Raw genomic sequence first — 19787 nt, forward strand, 5'->3', positions numbered from 1 at the left:
AGGAAGTGTGGTACAGATAAGGCTGAAGGGGCAAATAGAAACCAGATCTCATAGAATCTTATAACATATGAGTCATGGTAAGGAATTTGGATTTTAATCTAAGCTCAGTGTGAAGGTATTAAAATTTTTTTGTACTGAGAGAACAACATGATTTAGCATATCACTTTATACTTATTTTCTTCATTGTAATGTACAAAATTATTCACTTATGCATCGCCTCTCTCCGTTCTAGAATGAAAGTCCATGAGCACAGGGATCTAATTTGCTTTACTGCTGTATTCCCAGTTTCTATGCACTCTTCAATAAGTATTTGGTGACTGAATAAGTGAATGTTTCATAAAAGATTACTCTGGCAATTTGGAGAATGAATCCTAGAAAGGCTAAGAGTGGAAAGAGGGAGGCTAGTCAAAGTAGAAATGATGATGATGGCTTGGATTAGGGTGGGTCTCTGTGCTGATGGAAATGAATGGATAGATTTGGGATATATTTTGGAGGTAGAGCTAAATGTACCAGATTGATTTTCTGTGGAAGTGAGGGAAAGGGAGGAATCACAAAGACCACTCCTAGATTTTTTGCTTGAAACCCTGGGTAGATGGTATGCCATTTACTGAGCCAGGAACCATTATGGAAGAACAGCTTTTTGGTGAGGATAAGATACAGGAGTGGTGGTGGCGGCGAGGAATCAACTGCTATGTTTTGGACATGTGAAGATGCCTAGTTGACTTTAAATGGAGAAGTCCAAGGAGGTAGTTGGTTCCGTAAGTCTGAATCTCAGGGAAAAAGGTCAAGGCTGGAGAAATAAATTTAGGAGCCATCAAAATATAAATGGTACAATGGAATACTATCTAAGAAGCATTTAATTTGTTAAAGTTGAGTTATACATATTCAACCAAAGAGTCTAAGAAATACTTTAAATAGTGGGGTAATTCCTTTACATTCAAGGAAAGCAAGTGTGGAGTAAGCACGAGATGGGTGATGTAAATCTGTTGTATTCTCAGATGGATTCAGCCCCTGATACCCTCTCATAGTGGGAGAATCTTGCTGTTCCAGTTCTATCCACTCCTTAAAAATAAGTATTTTTCATGAAATACAGCCCCTAAGTGAAAGCCCCAAGTCCTTCATCTGTTGCTTCATAAAAACAACTTATCTCAACATGGGAGGAAAAGAATTGACTTAAGAGCTTATTAAGAAATGAAGTGTTGACCTTCAGTTCAGCACATAAATATGGCCACAACCATGTATAAAATCAACATGTATGAAATCACAACTACCAGACTTTATAGGTGATTTAAGGAATTTCTGAGAATAATTCTACATCACGAGGTTTCTTCTCTTTATGAGCTGACTTTAGAACCCAATCCTTATGTAAGTGGTGGAAAACCCGTATCTAAAAGCATGATCATGTGGGGGTGCCTGGGTGGCTCAGTCAGTTAAAAGCATGATCATGTGGCCAACAGACACATGAAAAGATGCTCAACATCACCATCAGGGAAATGCAAATCCAAACTACAATGAGATATCACCTCATACCTGTCAGAAAGGCTAGAATCTAAAACATAAGAAACAACAAGTGTTGGTGAGGATATGGAGGAAAAAGAACCCTGTTGCCTATAAAACAAATTTATACGCCTATAAAACAAAAGTTTGAGAAGCAACCAGTGACAGAAGACAAGGAATATGGAGTCACCAAAGCCAGAAGAAACTTTCAGGAAGAAGGTAGTGATAAGCTGTTTTAAAGGCTGTTGAGAGGCTGAGGAGGTCACTAGTGACCCTGATAATATCAGTTTTGGTGGCATGGTGCATGGAGGTGGTTGATTTGATAAAGGTGGAAGTTGGAGACTGTGATGAAGCCAATGCTTTGCAAAGGTTTAGCTGAGAAGGAAAGCAGAGAAGTAGGGTGATAACTAGAGGCAGATGAAAGTTCAAAAGAGGTTTTTCCTTTTTGGTTTTGATGGTTTTAAAGATAGGTGCTAGGGGATGTTTGTAAAGTGTAAGGAATGATCCAGTGAAAAGATGGAGATCAATAATGCAACGGAGAATGGAGACTGGTGGACTGGGGGTGGGATGAGATTTTGTCAGGGAGCATTGGAGGGTTGGGAATGGAAGAAATGATATGAAATAATATCCTCTAGAGTGGGAAAATTAACTTAGTAGGAAAGTGCATAACTGCTGAGCAGTGAATGCCCATTTGAGTTGGAGACAGTGAATTAAAAAAGAAACCAATCAGCATGATTCAGCTGCTTAGATAAGGGTGTGAAGACATTGTAGTGTTGAACTTAGCCAGGGTTAAAGTTTTTTCAGGTAAATATGATAGAGGGTTATGGCAGAATTCTTTGTGCCTCTTTCCCCCCAATAAAAAAAGGCCCCTAGAATTGGTGGTTCAACAGAGGTTTAGCATCCTGAGACCTAAGAAGGAAGACCTAGGGATGGCTCTCCTTATTAAGAATAATGCTCTGGGGGCACCTGGGTGGCATAGTTGGTTAAGCCTCTGACTCTTGGTTTCTGCTCAGGTCATGATCTAGGGTCGTAAGATCAAGCCCAATGTTGGGCTCTGTACTCAGCAGAGTCTGCTTAAGACTCTGTCTCCCTCTGCCCCTCCCCCATTCTCTCTCTCAAATAAATAAATAAATAAATCTTTTTTTTTTTTAAGATTTTATTTATTTATTAAGGAAAGAGAGAGAAAGCACAAGCAGGGGGAGTGGCAGGCAGAGGGAGAAGCAGGCTTCCCACTGAGCAGGGAGCCCGATGTGGGCCTCGATCCCAGGACCCTGGGATCATGGCCCGAGCCAAAGGCAGACGCTTAACCGACTGAGCCACCCAGGTGTCCCAATAAATAAATCTTTTAAAAAAGAATAATATTCTGGATTATATTAATAATCCATCATGCCTCTCTTCTTTCAGAGTAATGAATTGTATTGAATGTTGAATATGTGCTATATACTTTACTTTCATAAGCATATAGTTGGTGTTAAACAAGTCTAAGTTTAAATATCTCCCAGCCTCTCCACCTAATAGCTGTGACCTATTCAAATTAACCTGTCTAGAACTCATTTCCTCATCTGTAAAATGAGGATCCTGAGACTTACTCCAGGATTCTTCTGAGAATTAAGCTAGGCTCATAGGCAATGGTGTAGAGTGGAAAGAGCATGAGTGTGGAGTATCAGAAAGACTTATGGGTGAATCCAGTTGTATCTACCTAATGTGATAATCTTAGACAAGTTATTTCACTGGTCTGTGCCTCAGTTTCCTCATTGGTAAAATAGGGATTATAGGATTATAATATCTACCTTGAAGGTTAGGAATAATATGATTGTTCACCACACAGGGCTCAAAATGGTAGAAGTAGGTCAGGATACCATATATATACATTTGCTAATATATAGAAATTATAGTTATTGAATAAAGCATTTGGAATAAAATCTCATAAAAGTAGTGCTTAATAAATATTAGTTCTTTTCTATCTTTCAGCCCATTCTCCTAGTTGAGTAGTTCTTGACCCTCACTGCACATTAGACTCCTCTGAGGAACTTAAAAAACAAAAAAGATGGGGCGCCTGGGTGCCTCAGTTGGTTGAATGTCTGACTCTTGATCTCAAAGTGGTGAGTTCAAGCCCCACAATGGGCTTCACGCTGGGCTGGGAGCCTACTTAAAAAAAAAAACAAAAAACAAAAAACAAAAACAAAAGAAAACTGGGTCCCAGAAATTCAGGTTTAACTGTTTTAGTGTAGCAGGCCTATAATTTCTGAAAGCTTCTCAAGTGATTCTAATTGCAGTCAGGGTTAAGAATCACTGCTGGGGTGGGGGGATGGGCAAAATGGATGAAGGGGGGTGGGAGATACAGGCTTCCAGTTATGGAATGAATAAGTCATGGGAATAAAAGGTACAGCATAGGGAATATAGTCAATGATAGTGTAATAATGTTGTATGGTGACAGATGGTAGATTCACTTGTGGTGAGCACAACATAACACATAAACTTGTAGAATCACTGTTTTATACCTGAAACTAATGTAACACTGCGTATCAATTATTTTCAAGAATTTTTTTTTAAATCGTGAGATGTGAAGAATTTGATGAATTAGATTATACAGTCAGGATTTAATCAAGTGGATGACATCAGGCCTCATTATGTCTTAAAATATCAGTTCCATTTCTTTCCTCTTTATAGCCCCACACTACATTTTGAACATTTAAAGTAATTGGTAGGTATTTGCCGAATTAGTGAACATGGAGAAATAGGAACTCTCATACACTGTGTTAAAAATATATGTACTTCTGTTAAATGTATTTGTTTTAAAAATGTAAAAATGATTCAGCCACTGTGGAAAAAACATTTGTTGGTTCCTCCAAACATTAAACATAGAATTACCATATGACCCAGAAGTTTACCCCTAAATATATACCTAAAGTAACTGCAAACAGGTACTCAAATATGTACATGTACATGCATGTTCATAATAGCACTGCTCAAAAAAATTAATGAATAAATTTACTTTTAATATTTAAAAATCACTGCTAGAATTATCTTTCTGAAGGCCCAATGGGACCATGTTGTTTCTCTGCTTAAAAACCTCTCATAATTCCCCATTTTCTGCTGAGTGTAGTCTGAGCTCCTGTAACTTGTATGCCAGGCCCTGAGCAATGATTCTCCATACTCTCAAGAAATATGACATACTCCCATGAATAATTTCAGCTGGGGTTCAACTCCCCCAGCCCCCACCCCTTTTACTTACCAGCTATGTGACCTTAGGACAAGTTATCCTCTCTAAGCTTTAATTTTATCATCTCATTTTGGCTTGGCTTCTTCTGACTCAGAACCTTTGTACATATTTTTCTTTCTTTTTGATATGGCCTCTCTCCTTTTCCTGGCAAACTCCTTGTATTATTCAAAACTCAGTTTTTTTTTGTTTTTTTTGTTTTTTTTTAAAGATTTTATTTATTTATTTATTAGAGAGCGAGCGAGAGAGAAACAGCATGAGAGGGGGGAGGGTCAGAGGGAGAAGCAGGCTCCCCGCTGAGCCGGGAGCCCGATGTGGGGCTCGATCCCAGGACTCCGGGATCATGACCTGAGCCGAAGGCAGTCGCTCAATCGACTGAGCCACCCAGGCGCCCCCAAAACTCAGTTTTATATCTCCTCTCCTCTGTGAAGCTTACCCTGAATGTCCCCTCTTTGACATAGTCTGTCTTCTTTCCATGAGTTCTCATGCCACTTCGTAAATACCTCTATTTTAGCTCTTTTCCTTTTGTGTTGTAATTATGCTTCCACATCTGTCCCACACAAGACTTTAAGCTTTTTGGGGGATTGGGCCTGTATCTCACTTATTCTCATATTATGTTTGCTTAGCATGGAGCCCGTTTCATAGTAAGTGGCCAATAAATCTTGTTGAGTTAATGAGGTGAAATAAAATAGACAAAGATCCCTGAAATTGCCAACCTTGCGGATTTAGGAAAGGACCTATGTCTTTTGCTTGGTGCTTTGTAATAAATTGGGGCGGAATAAATAAAGTCAAATAGGAACTGTCAGAGTTCTATCAATTCTGATCTTGACAATGTCCAGGTGACTCATTAAAGGACCATTTCCTCTTGGGGAAAAAACAAAACAAAGCAATTTAGAACCATTGTCAATAAAAGTGGCAAGGAAATTGAATCATATTTTGTATAACTGGAATTTCTCCAAAAACCAGTATGGTCTGACTGGTGGACACTCATGGTTTCTCAACTGTAGCAAGTGAGAACACAAAGTCTGGATAGCACTGTAGTGGGAGCTACTTGGGGTATCTTGTTTTTATGAATAGAGGGGTCACTCCATGACTTAAAATTATGTTTTTGAAAATATTTTTTTTCTTCTCCACTCCCCACCTATCATACCCCAAACTTTGTGGTTGTTGTTTTCAGTGTGCTTGGCATGGACTAGGGCCTAGGGATACACAGAAGGATTGGACACGGTCCTTGCTCTCGAGTAGCTTCAAGTCTGCTAAGGGTAGAGAGCTATTTTCAGACAAAGCAAGAAGATTATATAGGTACAGTTGTGTAAGTTATAGCAGGTAAGGGAGTAGTCACTCTGTGGTGGCAGGATAGGATGGGCTTTCTGGAAAGTTAGGAAAGGTTTATAGGGGAGATAAATTTGGCATACCCTTAAAAAATAAGATGTCAACAAATTAGACAAGACAGGTAAAGCTATTTTAAGTAAGGGGAATATAACAACAAATGCAAAGTGGTATGAAAAAAAACCTGTTGTGTTTGGGGATCTACTAGTGGTTCAACAAAGCTGGAAGTGGATAAAAACAGACTCTTGGGATGCCTGGGTGGCTCAGTCCGTTAAGCATCTGCCTTCGGCTCAGGTCATGATCCCAGCGTCCTGGGATTGAGTCCCGCACTGGACTCCTTGCTCAGTGGGGAGCCTGCTTCTCCTTCTGCTTGCTGCTCCCCCTGCTTGTGCTCCCTCTCTCTCTCTCTCTGACAAACAAAGAAATAAAATCTTAAAAAACAACAACAACAAAAAACCAGACTCTTAACAGAGAACAAACTGGTGGTTGCCAGAGGGGAAGTGGGTGGGGGGATGGGTGAATAGGTGAATGGGAGAAGAGTACACTATCATAATGAGCACTGAGTAACATATAAAGTTGTTGAATCATTATATTGTACACCTGAAACTAATATGACACCATATGTTAATTATACTGGAATAAAAATATAGAAGCTTAGTGCAGAGATCTAGTGGTTTGCCAAACAGAAGAAAGTGATCAGCCTCTTACTTTCTAATATTCCCATCCCATGAACCTCAGTGTAGGGCTACCCTAGGAGTCCTTTCATTCCTTACATCTTCACAGAAATTTCATAGTTGGGACCAAAATAAAACAAACAACAAATCTTTTTGCCATTGATGCAAAATATATTAAATTGCCCTATTTCTGGATGGAAAGATATATGACATAAGTTACTTATTGACATGAAGTTATAAATTCTAATAATGAAGGAGTTAATATGAATAAATAATTTGCATGCATTTGTATTAATTAAAAAAAAAAGGTGGAAGCAGATAATGCAGCAAGAGATGGAGCTGGATGGTGGGTAAGGACTGGACCCCATACCCCTTATAGGATACCAAGGAGTTTTGACTTGATCTTGTAGGCATCCAGCCATTAAAGGATGTTAAGCAAGTGATATAAACAGTTTTTAATTTTACAAGATCACTCTAGTAGCAACATGGAAGGGAGGCAAGTCTGAAGTCAGAGACCAGAAGAAAAGTGCAGTAGTTAGTCTAGTGAGGGGAAAAGGCAATAGCAAAAGGGAAGAGGTTAAAAGAGCAGAACTAAGGGACAATAAGGTGGTAACACTGCTAGAACTCCCTTAGTGATTGGATGGAGGAAAATGGGGAGAGGGAGAAAGCTAAGATAACTCCCATGTCTCAAACTTATGTGACTGGGTGAGAATGGCTTTGTTCGTGGAGATGGAGAATACTGGAGGGCTAGGTTTGTGTAAGGACCATGTAATCAGTTTAATTTTGAGTAGGCTGAGTTTGAGATTTCTGTGGGACACCTGAGTGGAGTTCCTAATGGTCATTTGGAAATGGGAATTATTTGTTTGCAAAGGGAGCTAGAGACTTCTAGATCACAGCTTCAGGGGCTTAATTAAAATGTAAGTTGGGGTGGGGGGAAAATAATAAAATAAAATTGGGGAGAGGGTGATGGGACAAAGATAACAAATCAGCAGCCACTCACGCTTAGATGAAAAATCTCACTGTCCCCGGAGCTAAGTTTTCAATTTCAAATTCTCAAGATTCACCAGTACTATAGTAGGTTAAAGATCCAAATCAAGGGGGTGCACCTGGATGGCTCACTTGGTAGAGCATGGACCTCTTGATCTCAGGGTTGTGAGTTCAAGCCCCAAGCTGGGTGTGAAGCCTAGTTAAAAGGAAGGAAGAAAGGGAAAGAAAGAAATCCAAATCAAATACTATAAGAAATCCAAATTTTTATACTTTTTGTACTTTTTTTTTTTTTTTGCCATCAAGGGTCAACAGAGTGTACTTTTCAGGCTTTAATATAAGTATAATGCAATGTAAATGTAACCACTCAAATATTCTTGTAATCAGGACAGAATTCAAGTAAATATCACCAGGACCAAAGCTGACCTCACGGTGGCACTCCAGTCTTGTCAGAATAAAGGGTTCTGGAATCATGTTACTACTAACTTGTAAGTGGATGGTCCACATTGAAGTAAAGAGTTGGCATAAACTCTAGGTCCATAGACCCCACAGTGAAACTTCCTGGGGAGAATTTACAGGAGAGGATATGCTTTTCTGGTTTTAAGAATTTATTTGAGAGAGAGAGAGTGATCAAGAGAGAAAGAGGGAGGGAGAGAGAGAGAAAGAGGGAGGGAGAGAGAGCACGAGCTGGGGGGGGAGGGGCACAAAGGTAGAAAGAGACTCCCCACTGAGCAGGGAGCCTGACCCCAGGACCCTGTGATCATGACCTGAGCTGAAGGCAGATGCTTAACAGACTAAGCCACCCAGGCGCCCCTGCTTTTCTGTTTTTTGTTGTTGTTGTTGTTGTTTTTAAGATTTTATTTATTTTATTTGAGAGAGAGAGAGAATGAGAGAGAAAGAGAGCACATGAGAGGGGGGAGGGTCAGAAGGAGTTAATATGAATAAATAATTTGCATGCATTTGTATTAATTAAAAAAAACTCCCTGCCAAGCAGGAGTCCCTGCAGTGTGGGACTCGATCCCCGGACCCCAGGATCATGACTTGGGCCGAAGGCAGTTACTTAACCAACTGAGCCACCCAGGCGCCCTGCTTTTCTGATTTTAAATCAGCTCTGACCTGAGGCTGGATCAGTAATATAGGTCTATAATATACAGAATGTCTCCATCGAAAACAGAAATTCAGTCAGGGCTTAAAACTAAGGAAAATAATATTCACATTATTAGTTTTTAATAGCTACCATTTACTGGTGCCTATTGTTGGCTGCACATAGTTCTGGGTACTTTTCATATTAAAAGAGCTCATTGAAGTCTCACGACAGTCCTATGAGATTAATAATTATTCTTGTTTTTCTGAAGAAGAAACTGAGGCTCAAAGACATTAAATAGCTTGCATCTGAAATTATATAGGTAGTATGCAGCCATGCTGCATTTTGAACCCAATCTGTGTGATTCCCAAACCTGAGCTCTTTAAGCAACGCTGCATTGCTTCATCTTAGTGATGCCAAGATGAAAGCAGTAACAAATGAAACGTGGTTTTCTTTGGGTATAGATGTTTGGCATGAGGTAATTTCAATAACACTGTATTTAAGGAGATATAGTGAGGACCCCTATTGTGAATTTGAAGCCTCATCATGAAACTCTTCCCTGCATATGAGAAACATGAGGATATTTAGAGTCACGTGTATATCCCACAAGGTACTTATTAATTACAAAGAGAAAAACAATAAATTTACAGTGGAGAATCCTTGCGGACACTATGTTAACAAAATCATCAAAGTATAAATGATAAAGCAAATGTGGTAAAATAACAATATTTGTGCCATAGAGAAATTCTTTTCCTTTTATAGTGGAAAAGAAGAGGGGGGACAAGGGAGGATTTGTTGACATCAGTCAGCAGTGGAGCGGAGGACTAATTTTTATCTTTGATCTTCATCTGTGAAAGCTCAAATCCCACAAAGGTTTCCAAATGAAACATTTACCTTTCTAAGGGGTAAAGAATTATTGGGGAATCCTAGACTCTATATAAAGGAAGACTCCCAAAAGAAAGACATAAATAATAAAACTCCAGAATAATATTATTATACTGACCGTAGACTACAGAGGTGGGAGTTGGTTGTCCTTCCTCCTACAATGCTTAATCAAGAGTATCAAACCATATTTATAAAGCATTTTTAAAATGCCTTACAGACTTCAAAGCCGTAAAGCTTCTCTGCATCTCTAGGCATTAATGTCCACATTTTGTATATTCTCAGCCTAAGATAATTACCAATCTGCCTATTTTTAAAAGAACTGTTCTTTTAGTGAGAAGGAAATGACATCTGGAGAGCTTTTTGTTCGAAATGTCGGTGTTTGCATGATTTACAGTATAATTAACCAGCCTTGTAGCACCAGCAAACTCGCTCCCCCACTATTCATCACGTTTCCAGTGACTTCAGATCATCAACTCTTCTGGGAGGAAATCCCTCCTCCTTAGTGATGTAAAAATATTATGTCATCCCGATAGATAGAATGTGATCTATCCTTATATACCTATTGTTTTACAGATCTAAGGGATTTTTTCCTTCCTTATTTTTGACACTACCCTTGGTGCTAAAATCTAATTAAACACACACATACAAAATCTAATACTTACTTAAGAAGAATTTTGTCATTCAATTGCTTTGAATCACCAGAACACATTTATTAAGATAAAATTGTGCTGCTTAAAAGGCATAAAAGCCTAGTAGCCCAGAATCTAAAATAAAAATACCTATATGGATAAACACATAATGAACATTATCACAAAAATGACTTTAAATCTCTACATTAAAAACTTATTAGGTATCTAAAAACTTCAAAAGTGTTTACTTTTGGCCTAGTAATCCTACTTCTAAGAATTCACCCTAAATATACACCTCCAACAATATGGAAATACATGTGCACAAGGTCAATTATTGCTGCATTGTTTGTATTTGCAAAATATTGGAGACCATCTAAATGCTCATGTAGAAGACAGTGGTTGAATGAACTATGGTGCAAGCACGTAATAGAGCACCTACACATCTCTAAGAAAGAATGAGGTAGATGTCTGCAAACTGATATGGAATGATTTCCAGGGATATACTGTTTAATGAGAAAAGCAAAGAACAAAGCTACCTTTTGTGTAAAAAAAAAAGGGGGGGGGGGAAGGGAAGTGAGAAAATATGCATGTGCTTGCTTTTTGACCAAAAAGGAAAACAGGAAAGATAAACCAGAGACTAACAAGATTGGTTATTTACAGGAGGTGGGTGGGAATGTGTTTGGAAGTGTGACGGGGGGTGGGTATTGAGCAGAAGATGGAAAGTGACATTTCTCCTGAATATTACTTTTTGGGTTTTTTTTTTTAAACTTTTTTTTTCATTCAGCATCTTTTTTTTAATTAATTTTATTTTATTATGTTATGTTAGTCACCATACATTACATCATTAGTTTTTGATGTAGTGTTCCATGATTCATTGTTTGCGTATAACACCCAGTGCTCCGTGCAATACGTGCCCTCCTTAATACCCATCACCGGGCTAACTCATCCCCCCACCCCCCTTTTTTTAAACATTCTTAAAAAAGATTTCATTTATTTATTTGACAGAGAGAGAGAGAGCACAAGCAGGGGGAGCGGCAGGCAGAGGGAGAAGTAGACTCCTCGATGAGCAAGGAGCCCGATGCGGGACTTGATTCCAGGACCCTGGGATCATGACCTAAGCTGAAGGCAGATGTTTAACAGACTGAGCGACCCAGGTGCCCCCTGAATATTACTTTTTGTATGGTTCTATCTTTTAGGGCCATGTTAATGATTCATATATTTAAAAAAAAAAAAAAAAGAAACACATATACACACACAAATAGGGGAAAATCCTAATAATGGAATATGAACAAATCAACCTAAGCTTCAAATGAATTATATAATCACACTGAAATGCAGGTGTGGTGGGAGGGAAGGGAAACTAACTCAAGCCAAATAACTTGAGAATATAATTTTTTAAAAACTATATACTCTCAGACTAAAGAAAAAATGAACTATAAAACTGACAATGGTTGGCTTTTGTCTTTGTTTTGTTTGTTTTTGGTAGGAATTCTAAAACTACTTTCTGTGTATTCTGGGATTGGGTAAATAAGTAAAAATATTATGGACAATGGGATTCAAATTTCTCACTGAGAGAAAAGAGTTACAAATAGGGGAAGAGAGAAGAGTAGAATATATCCTATAAGCTACCATATGATCCAGCAATTGCACTACTGGGTATTTATCCCAAAGATACAAATGTAGGGATCCGAAGGGGTACGTGCACCCCGATGTTTACAGCAGCAATGTCCACAATAGCCAAACTGTGGAAAGAGCCAAGATGTCCATCGACAGATGAATGGATAAAGAAGATGTGGTATATATATACAATGGAATATTATGCAGCCATCAAAAGGAATGAGATCTTGCCATTTGCAACGACGTGGATAGAACTGGAGGGTGTTATGCTGAGCGAAATAAGTCAATCAGAGAAAGACATGTATCATATGACCTCACTGATATGAGGAATTCTTAATCTCAGGAAACAAACTGAGGGTTGCTGGAGTGGGGGTTGGGGTGGAAGGGATGGGATGGCTGGGTGATAGACACTGGGGAGGGTATGTGCTATGGTGAGTGCTGTGAATTGTGCAAGACTGTTGAATCACAGATCTGTACCTCTGAAACAAATAATACATTATATGTTAAGAAAAAAAAAAAAGAAGAAGATAGCAGGAGGGGAAGAATGAAGGGGGGGAAATCGGAGGGGGAGATGAACCATGAGAGACGATGGACTCTGAAAAACAAACTGAGGGTTCTAGAGGGGAGGGGGGTGGGAGGATGGGTTAGCCTGGTGATGGGTATTAAAGAGGGCACGTTCTGCATGGAGCACTGGGTGTTATGCACAAACAATGAATCATGGAACACTACATCAAAAACGAATGATGTACTGTATGGTGATTAACATAACAATTAAAAAAAGAATATATCCTATAGTACTGGATTAGAGTTGGACAAGACAGTATGAACTCATGGCTTTTAATATAGATAGATATGGATGTGTATATATATGTATATAATTTTTTAGCTCTGTCCACTGAGAAAGCTCTTAAGCAATGATACCCCAGGAGCAATAAGCACACCTACCACCCAGAACATGGTTTCTAAATTCCATTTGCTACTGAAAGGAACCAGGGCTCCTTGGAGAATTGGCTGGTTCCAGAGCTAGAGCTGGGAAAGAATAAGATGAACCTCATATGATGCCTCATAGTAAGCTACTAAGTTAGAAAGTGCTCAAAGGACGGTGGGACATGTCCAAATGATAAAGAGCCATACTGAAAGGTCTCCTACCAGCCAAATCTGGGACAATTAAGCATAAAAATAAAAAATGATAGTTATGTATTATAACCCATGGAATAAAATAAAAATATGTAAACACATAAATAAATAAGAAATGTGGGACAAGGGAAAATAAGCCTTTACAGTAGAATGTCAGCTAATAAATGTAGAAGGAATGATGGATGAGAAACAGGATATTTACATAGTCACAAAGTATGTTCTCATAAGATATTTATTAATTACAAAGAGAAAAGTAGTAAATTTTATAGTGGTAAAATATGAATGGGAAATCTTGGTGAGAGGTATACAGGAATATTTTTGTACTGTTTTTATAACTTTTCTGTAAGTTTGGAATTATATAAAAATTAAAAAGAAATGGTAATTAAAGCACTTCCAAGGAATTTCCTAAGCTCCAGCAAGACAAAAACTGTCATCAATGTATAGTGAGTTGATTCTGCCTGCCTCCTTAGCAGAATAGCTTATGGGAAGCCATCATTTGGGGAGAAGGGAGTGGTGGGAAGTCAAAAACCTTATTAGATGTTTCCTTGAACAAATGTTAAAAAAATATTTTGTTTTTTTTTAAGATTTTATTTTTTAAGTAGCCTCTCCCTACACCTAATGTGGGGCTCAAAATTACAGCCCCAAGATCAAGAGTTGCATGCTCTACTGATTGAGCCAGCCAGGCGTCCCTAAAAATATTTTGTTGAAAAGATGTAAGCCTGTTGGAAAAGAGTTTTTGATAGCAATTTTTAAAACTCCCTGTTAGGTACCAGGGACAAATTCTGTTTCTAGTTGTTAAATAAACAGTTGGATGAAGATTTCAATCCCAGGAGACCTAAAAATCAAAGAAATCAAACAATAAAGAAATGGAGTAATTTCTGTTCTCTTCCCAGATAGTAAATTTAAATAGAAATTTATGAGTATTATGGCAGTTATAAAGTCTTAATGTGACTGATGCATAGACATACTCCAAAACTGTTTTTTTTCTATTACATAGAAATAAGTATAAGATCACTGAAAAGAACTGTCCTGGGGAGAGGGGACACTGAGGGCCTGAGAAGCCAACTGCGCCTCCAAGTGGTTTGAACTTTGAGCTTCTTGTAGTCCTGATGAACAGTTTTAGTTTCCTCAGGTTTATGACACTTGAAACTTCAATAGTTGAAGGTTTATGCACTTTGGGACCAGTCAACACCGCAGAGTTCAAAGTACTAAGAGACAAGAGATCAAAATGGCTTCCAGAGGAAAGACAGAGACAAGCAAATTAAAGCAGAATTTAGAAGAACGGTTGGATAGAGTAATGCAGCAATTACAAGATTTGGAGGAATGCAGAGAGGAACTTGATACAGATGACTATGAAGAAACCACAAAAGGAAACTCTGGAGCAACTAAGTGAATTTACTGATTCACTGAAGAAAATTATGCCCAGAAATATGACTTTGGTAGATGAGCTAAGTTGAATGTAACTGGGCTAACCAGGCAGCTATCAGCCAGGCCTTTCAAACCCCGGAGGTCATCAGATTACTTGCAAAGAAACAACCACGTCAGCTTCAGACAAGGTTAGTAGAGATGGATAGAGATCTCATGGTGGGAAAGCTGGAAAGAGTCCTCTACACTCAACAGAAAGTGGAGATAACTAACAGCTCTCAGGACACTTGGAGAGAAGCTAACTGCAGATAACAAGACCTTCTTGTCAGCAGATGCAGGTGCTCTACTCAGCCAGTTTGAGAAAGTCTCTAGACTTTGGCTCTGGAGACAAGGTTCTTGCATTGGCAAGCTCTGAGGCTGAAAAAACAAAAAAGTGACATGGTGTGGAAGCTTGGCACATGGAGCTCATTCTTGCTGCAAATGGCCATTTGTCTTCTAGGGATTTTGAATCATTGCAAAGAAATCAAGAGATTCTTGAAATGCATTGATAACCTAAGAAAAGGTGACAGAAAAACATACTTGTGGCTTCTGGTTATACTCTTCATCATTCTGCTTTGTGTAGGGCTGCCTGCCTGAGTGATCCGAGACTTGTTGGGATGAGGGACCCATTGGGCCTTATTCATTATGTCTTGTGGGTTTGAGAGAGAACAGAAAACAGTTTCTCTGCTTGTTTTTATTAAGCCTCCTTGTTGTTTTTGTTTGTTTTAAGCCTTCTTGTTTTTTGTTTTTCTTTTTTTTTTTAAGATTTTATCTATTTGAGAGAGAGAGAGAGCACAAGCAGGCGGAGGGTCAGAGGGAGAAGGAGAAGCAGACTCCCCACCAAGCAGGGAGCCCGATGCGGGGCTTGATCCCAGGACCCTGAGATCATGACCTGAGCCGAAGGCAGACGCTTCACGACTGAGCCACCCAGGTGCCCCAAGCCTCCTTGTTTTTAAGTGCTGATAATAAATGAGAAATGTGAACTAAAAAAAAAAAAAAAAAAGAACCATCCTGGTAACCTGGCAATGAGGTGATAATACTACTCTCATGACAACTTGCCAGATACTATTCTTTTTTTTTTTTTTTAAGATTTTATTTTTTTAAGTAATCTCTACATCCAATGTGGGGTTTGGACTCATGATCCTGAGATCAAGAGTTGCATGCTCCACCAACTGAGCCAGCCTGGCACCCCCATCAGATACTATTCTAAATATTGTTCATATATTAATCCATTTAATCTCACTGCAACCCTGTGTAGTAGACTCTATTATTAGACTCAGTTTACAATTGAGAAAACCAAGGTTCTCAAACTTTCTTGATTAACTGTGGTCTTACTGTCTTACTAATTTTTTCATGGTAACTCACACCAAAAGAAATACTTAATAATTCCATTCATTAAGTTGTTAGATCCAAATACCATTTTTTTTTTTTTGGAGAGAGAGCATGTGCGAGCAGGAGAAGGGGTAGAGGGAGAGGCAGAGAGAATCTTAACCAGGCTCCACGCTCAGCGAGGAGCCCGATGCGGGCTCAGGACCTTGATCTCAGGACCCTGATCTCAGGACCCTGAGATCATGACCTAAGCTGAAATCAAGAGTTGGATGGTCAACCAACTGAGCAACTCAGGTGCCCTGTTAGATCCAAAGATCTTAACATATATTTATGATTTCACAATTTAGTAGCCATTAAAAATAGAAACTGAAAGAGCAAATAGTATTCTTATTTCATTTTTAAATAATCAAATTACTTGCTAATTGGATATGTGAGCCTGTTGGGTGCTGCACAACTTTAAAGCTCAGATTAGATGCTGCCACACTCATTTCCTGCTCCATACTGATATTCATGCAGTACTTGATTTCATCAGAGCAACTGCAGGAAACCCAGCTTTGCAAAGATATGACATCATCAAAACCATGATCTACCTCATACAAGAAGATCACATAATTTCTTTTTTTTTTAAAGATTTTATTTTTAAGTAATCTCTACACCCAACATGGGGCTTGAATTTATAAACCCGAGATCAGGAGTCACATGCTCTATCGACTGAGCCAGCTAGGCACCCCTTTTTTTAACTTTCTTTTTTTTTTTTAAAAGAAGCTCACATAATTTCTTTTCTTTTTTTTTTTTTTAAGATTTATTTATTGGGTCACCCTGGGTGGCTCAGTCAATGAAGCATCTGCCTTCGGCTCAGGTCATGATCCCAGGGTCCTGGGATTGAGCCCTACATCGGGCTCCCTGCTCAACGGGAAGCCTGCTTCTCCCTCTCCCTCTGCCAGCCGCCCCCCTGCTTGTGCTCTCTTTCTCTCTCTGTCTCTGTCAAATAAATAAAATCTTTAAAAATTTTTATTCATTTATTTGAGAGAGAGAGAGAGCAGGGGCAGGGGAGAGAGAGTCTTAAGCAGACTCTGTGCTGAGCACAGAGCCCAACGTGGGGCTCAATCTCACAATCCCAAGATCAGAACCTGAGCCAAAGCCAAGAGTTGGACCTCCATCTGACTGCACCACCCAGGCACCTCCCCAGAAGTTCACATAATTTCTAACAGATGTTGAGTATCACTGTGATGCCCTTAAAATTTAAAAATATTCTATGTTTCTAATAAAGGCCATATATGAAAAGCTCCAATAAATATCACACTCAATGGGGAAAAACTGAGAGCTTTCCCCCTAAGAAGAGGAACAAGACAAGGATGTCCACTCTCACCACTTTTATTCAACATGGTACTGGAAGTCCTAGCCACAGCAATCAGACAACAAAAAGAAATCAAAGGCATCCAAATTGGAAAGGAAGAAGTAAACTTTTCACTCTGTGCAGATGACATGATACTATACATAGAAAACCCACCAAAAAGCTACTAGAAGTGATAAGTGAAGTCAGTAAAGTCACAGGCTATAAAATCAATGCACAGAAATCTGTTACATTTCTGTACACTAATAATGAAGCAGCAGAAAGAGAAATTAAGAAAACAATCCCATTTACATCTGCACCAAAAATAATAAGATACCTAGGTATAAACCTAACCAAAGAGGTGAAAGACCTGTATTCTGAAAACTATAAAACATGGGTGAAAAAAAACTGAAGATGACACAAAGAAATGGAAAGCTATTCCATGCTAATGGATTGGAAGAACACATATTGTTAAAATGTCTATACTACCCAAAGCAATCTACAGATTTAATGCAATCCCTATCAAAATACCAATAGCATTTTTCCACAGAACTAGAACAAACAATCCTAAAATGTGTATGGAACCACAAAAGACCCTGAATAGCCAAAGCAATTTTGAAAAAGAAAAGCAAAGCCAGAGGTATCACAATTCCAGATTTCAAGTTATATTACAAAGCTGTAGTAATCAGAACAGTATGGTACTGGCACAAAAATAGACACATAGATCAATGGAATGAAATAGAAAACCCAGAAATAAACCCACAATTATACGATCAATTAATCTTTGACAAAGCAGGAAAGAATATCCAATGGGAAAAGACAGTCTCTTCAACAAATGGTGCTGGGAAAACTGATCAGCTACATGCAAAAGAATGGAACTAGACCACTCTCTTACACCATGCACAAAAATAAACTCAAAATGGATTAAAGACCTACATGTAAGACCCGAAACCATAAAAATCCTAGAAGAGAGCACAGGCAGTAATGTCTCTGATATTGACTGCAGCAACCTTTTTCTAGATATGTCTCCTGAGGCAAGGGAAATAAAAGCAAAAATAAACTACTTGGACTACATCAAAATAAAAATTTCTGCACAGTGAAGGAAACAATCAACAAAACTAAAGGGCAACCTATGGAATAGGAGAAGATATTTGCAAATGACATATCCAATAAAAGATTAGTATCTAAAATACATAAAGAACTTATACAACTCAACACCCCCAAAACAAATAATCCAATTAAAAAATGGGCAGAAGACATGAACAACATTTCTCCAAAGATATCCAGAGGGCCGGGTGCCTGGGTGGCTCAGTTGGTTAAGTGACTGCCTTCGGCTCAGGTCATGATCCTGGAGTCCCAGGATCGAGTCCCACATCGGGCTCCCTGCTCAGCAGGGAGTCTGCTTCTCCCTCTGACCCTCCCCCCTCTCATGTGCTCTCTCTCTCTCTCTCTCTTTCTCTCTCTCAAATAAATAAATAAAAAATCTTAAAAAAAAAAAAAAAAGATATCCAGAGGGCCAACAGACACTTGAAAAGATGTTCAACATCACTCATCATCAGGGAAATGCAAATCAAAACCACAGTGAGATATCACCTCACACCTGTCAGAATGGCTAAAATCAAAAACACAAGAAATGAGTGTTGGTGAGGATGTGGAGAAAAGGAACCCTCGTGCACTGTTGGTGGGAATGCAAATTGGTGCAGCCACTGTGGAAAGTAGTATGGGGGTTCCTCAAAAAATTAAAATAGAATCACCTACCCTAAAATCCTGTAATCACACTACTATTTATCCCCAAAATATAAAAACATTAATTCAAAGAGATACATACACCTCTATGTTTATAGGAGCATTATTTATAATAGCCAAAGTATGGGAGCAGCTCAAGTGTACATCGATAGATGAATGGAGAATGGATAAAGACGATGGGAGATAGATATAGATATAGATATAGATATAGATATATGTATATATATATATATATAATATAATATTATTCAGCCATAAAAAAGAATGAAATCTTGACATTTGCAACAACATGAATGGAGCTAGAGAATATAATGCTAAGTAAAATAAGTCAGAGTACCAAATGATTTCCCTCATATGTGGAATTTAAGAAACAAAACAAACAAGCAAAGGGGGGAAAAAAAAAGAGAGGGAGAGACAAACCAAGAAACAGACTTTTAACTATAGAGAAGAAACTGATGATTACCAGAGGGGAGGTGGGTAGGGGGATGGGTGAAATAGGTGATGGGAATTAAGGAGTGTACTTGTCATGATGAGCACTGGCTGATCTATGGAATTATTGAATTGCTATATTGTACACTGAAAACAAATATAACAGTGTATGTTAACTATATTGGAATTAAAAAAATAAAAATAAATAAATAAAATATTCTATGTTGCCCCATAGGCTTGCTGCTATGGCACCCTGTGGTACCTTGGGACCCCGTTTGAGAACTGTGGATCTAACACAGAATTATTTTCAGTTTGAGGGATAAAACTCTTGGGGAAAAATAAAACTCAGATTAGCATATTTGATATTACTTAATTTGTGTGAATGTTAACAAATTGCATAAAAAGTTAGTATTTTTATTCATTTATTTATATTTTTTTAAAAGATTTTATTTATTTATTTATTTATTTATTTATTTATTTATTTTAGAGA

General features: G+C 38.4%; 1 pseudogene; it reads left to right on the forward strand.

Annotated features, from left to right (window-relative positions):
- Positions 1 to 14165: 14165 nt before the first annotated feature.
- Positions 14166 to 14858, forward strand: LOC116647261 (annotated as a pseudogene).
- The last annotated feature ends 4929 nt before the right edge of the window (positions 14859 to 19787 follow it).

The sequence above is a fragment of the Phoca vitulina genome, unplaced genomic scaffold (assembly GCF_004348235.1).
Source record: "Phoca vitulina isolate PV1807 unplaced genomic scaffold, GSC_HSeal_1.0 scaffold40, whole genome shotgun sequence".
Taxonomy (NCBI): domain Eukaryota; kingdom Metazoa; phylum Chordata; class Mammalia; order Carnivora; family Phocidae; genus Phoca; species Phoca vitulina.